Raw genomic sequence first — 4,233 nt, 5'->3', positions numbered from 1 at the left:
TGCGGGTTGGGACCGCCTGCCGCAGCGCCCCCCCAAGCGCTCTCCCGCAGTCCCCCTCCTCTGACAGCCGCAGAGTAGGCACCGCCCCCTCCCCCCCACCGACTCTGCGTCTGGCGCAGCTGGGGGAGGTTGCAGGGGGTGACTGGTGAAAGGGGTTCTGTTATGGTCCTTCTGTCTGTCTTTCCCCAGTTCCCCCCACACACACCCACACTGAGGTTACAAGATTTCAGGGACCCCTTTGGGGGAGTGGTTCCCTGCTCCCCCAGGGAGGACGCCCAGGGTGAGGGTGGGAGCAGGCGGCACCCCAGGAGGAGGATCAGGCCCCGGAGCGCCCCTCCGGAGCGATGGCTGAGTCTGGGGGTTCTGGAAGTTGAGTCTGGCACTCTGGGAGCTGAGCAGTTCTAGGCGACGGTGATGCCAGCAGCTCTGCCCACATGGTAGGTGCTCAGTAAGTGTTGTCTACGCGAAGGATATCTCAGCCAGCCCCGAGGCATTTACCCTGTGCCCTCATCTTCAGATGCTGAGGCTTTCCCATTTCATTTCTGCAGTCTTCACCCCATAGTTCAGAAGGAACCAATGAGGCCCAGAGAGGGGTCAACCTGGGGTCAACCAGCAGGGACCCTAATGCTTTATCCAGGGGTGTGGCAGGTACCAAGGTTCTGCAGGCCCCCATCCCTCTCGCAAACCTGAGGCAGGACCGGCAAGGGAAGGGTTAGTGGGTTGGAGACCCTCCCTCTTCCCTCCTACTCCCGCCGGTCCCTAATCGGCCTCTACTAATCCTCAGCTTGAATTCTCACTCCCTCCCCTGCCTCGGGGAATTAGGTACCTGCGGGTGAGGAGCAGAGAGGAGGGATGGGTTGATAGCAGCCAGGAAGTAATGAGGGGTGTAGAGACAGTGGAACACTGATGCAGTGCCTCTCACCCATCATTTTCCCTACGAAGTCACCCCTGCACCTGCCCGGCATTGCGTGAAGTGCTTAATATGAACCTACTCACTTACCCCTCACCACAGCCCTCTGAAGTGGGTGCTATTACCATCAAGCCCATTTTACAGATGAGGAAACTGCATCTCAGAGAGGTTTCGACACTTGCCTGAGGTCACCGAGTTGAGAAGTGGTGATGGTCGGGAGCATCTAATTTTAGCATCTTTTGTGATCTCCATGGACTTAGAATCTCCCAGATTATCAAGTCCTGGTTCCTTTTTACTTCACACTTCTTCCCTCAATCTGTCTATTTCCTCTCACATTTTATAACAAGCAGAGAGAAGAAGCGTGTGCTTTCAACACTTTGCTGGAAATTCCTCTAGGCTACATATCCAAGTGCACTGCTTGCAAATTCTGCTTTCTGCATAACTATAGGCTACAACACAGCTAAATTTCTGCCCCTCCACATGAAGGGACCCCCTCTTTTTCATAGGGGCCAACTTGATGTTCTACTCTAGAACATTCCCCAGGGACAGCGTGATGAGCAAACATATTGAAAAGGTTCAGCCTTACAGAGACCAAAGAAAAGTGGAAAAACAATAAGAAGAATCTACCATGTTTTGGCACTCCTCAAAGTCACTGCAGATTTGTAAACGGATAAAACCGGTGCTGGTGAGGATGTGTTGAAACAGGCAGTTTCATCAGTGCTTGAATGGGTGTATGAATTGTAAAAGCAGTTTGACTTGTGTGGCACAGGCCTAAGACAGGCTCAGATTTTACGGTCTAAATTTTGGGAGCTTATTCTAAACTTGAGAAAACATATATATGGGCCAGGCTCAGTGGCTCACCTGTAATCCCCGTGCTTTGGAAGGCAGAGGTGGGAGGGTCACTTGAGGCTAGGAGTTTGAGACCAGCCTGGGCAACATAGTGAGAACTTATCTCTACAAAAAATTTTAAAAATTAGCTGGGCATGGTGGCACACACCTGTAGTCCCAGTTACGTGGGAGACTGAGGTGGGTGGATTGCTTGAGCCTTGAGATTGAGGCTGCAGTGAACTGTGATCACGCCACTGCACTCCAGCCTGGGCGACAGAGTGAGATCCTGTCTCAAAAAACCAGCAGGGGCTGGGTGTGGTGGCTCACGCCTGTCATCCCAGCACTTTGGGAGGCCAAGTGGGTGAATCACTTGAGGTCCAGGAGTTCGAGACCAGGCTGGCCAACATGGCTAAATCCCTTCACTATGAAAAATACAAAAATTAGCCAGGTGTGGTGGCAGGCACCTGTAGTCCCAGCTACTCGGGAGGTTGAGGCAGGAGAATCGCTTAAATCCAGGAGGCAGAGGTTGCAGTGAGCTGAGTGCACACCACTGCACTCCAGCCTGGGTAACAGAATGAGACTCTTTCTCAAAATAAAGAAATAAACTAGATAAAAATCCCAACAAACCCAAAACCAACCAACCAAATAAGAACAAAAAACAAAAAAGAAAAGGTATGTATGCCCCTAAAAATGTTTGTTGCCATATACTCATGAAAATTGGTATAAAAATACTTTGTCTGTTGGTCGGGTGTGGTGGCTCACACCTATAATCCCAGCACTTTGGGAGGCTGAGGCAGGCAGATCACAAGGTCAGGAGATCAAGACCATCCTGGCTAACATGGTGAAACCCTGTCTCTACTAAAACTACAAAAAAATTAACTGGGCGTGGTGGTGGGTGCCTGTAGTCCCAGCTACCCGGGAGGCTGAGGCAGGAGAATGGCGTGAGCCCGGGAGGCAGGGCTTGCAGTGAGCCAAGATCACACCACTGCACTCCAGCCTGGGCGACAGAGCGAAACTCTGTCTCCAAAACAAAACAAAACAAAACAAAAAAACCTTGTTTGTCATTATCACCCCATAGATCTTTTCAGACTTTTCCTAATCACCCCACATGAAAATTTAGTAACATAGATGTCCTGTATATTTGCTTATATACTATATGTATATTTGTGTTTTGCTGTGTTTTGTACATTAAAAGAGTAAGATTTTTTCACACCACCCTGCCAAGAACCAATTTTGCCTTTGTTGAGAATGCATGCCATAAAGAAAAGGAAGACCTTCTGATGGAATCTCATACAGTCTTTTAAAAAGAATCAGTTCCTTACTTAGAAGGGTGAGGCAGGAGGATCATTTGAGGTCAGGAGTTCAAAACAAGCCTGGGCAACATAGTGAGACCGCCACTCCCCCATCTCTTAAAAAAAAGAATGAAGTTCCAATAAGAAAAAGACAATCACTCAAAAGAAAAATATGCAGGCCGGGCGAGGTGGCTTATGCCTGCAATCCCAGCACTTTGGGAGGCTGAGGCAGGTGGATCACGAGGTCAGGACATCAAGACCATCCTGGCTAACACAGTGAAACCCTGTCTCTACTAAAAAATACAAAAAATTAGCTGGGCGTGGTGGCGGGTGCCTGTAGTCCCAACTACTCAGGAGGCTGAGGCAGGAGAATGGCGTGAACCCGGAAGGCGGAGCTTGCAGTGAGCTGAGATCCGGCCACTGCACTCCAGCCTGGGCAACAGAGCAAAAAAAAAAAAAAAAAAAAAAAAAAAAAAGATGTGCAAAGCCTGAGAAGGCATTTTAGAAAAGAGGAAACACAAGCATCTGACAAATACATGAAGAGATGTCCAACGTTGTTAGGAATCCAGGACATGTATGATAAAGTCACAGGCCCCGTTTTACTCCCATTTCACTGCCCGTTAGTTTAAAATGTCCAACAATACCAAGTGTTAGAAGCCACGGGTACACAAATCTCTTCCACACTGCAGTCTCTCTCAAAACAGACTGACATTAGCCACAACACTGAACATACATGTGCCAAATAACATAGCCTTTGCTCTCCTAGATAAATATCCACAGGAAATATGACCCAGGATATTCATGACTGTGCTATGCAAAAGGCAAAAACGGCCAGGCACAGTAGCTCCTGCCTATAATACTAGCACTTTGGGAGGATGCGGCAGGCAGATAACTTGAGGTCAAGAGTTCGAAACCAGGCTGGCCAACCTGGCAAAACCCTGTCTCTATTAAAAGTGCAAAAAAGAGGCCGGGCGCGGTGGCTCAAGCCTGTAATCCCAGCACTTTGGGAGGCCGAGACGGGCAGATCACGAGGTCAGGAGATCGAGAGCATCCTGGCTAACACGGTGAAACCCTGTCTCTACTAAAAAAAATACAAAAAACTAGCCGGGCGAGGTGGCGGGCGCCTGTAGTCCCAGCTACTCGGGAGGCTGAGGCAGGAGAATGGCGTGAACCCGGAAGGCGGAGCTTGCAGTGAGCTGAGAT

Source organism: Mandrillus leucophaeus, unplaced genomic scaffold (assembly GCF_000951045.1).
Source record: "Mandrillus leucophaeus isolate KB7577 unplaced genomic scaffold, Mleu.le_1.0 Scaffold8, whole genome shotgun sequence".
NCBI classification, from domain to species: domain Eukaryota; kingdom Metazoa; phylum Chordata; class Mammalia; order Primates; family Cercopithecidae; genus Mandrillus; species Mandrillus leucophaeus.
Note: the sequence above shows the minus strand (reverse complement) of the source record.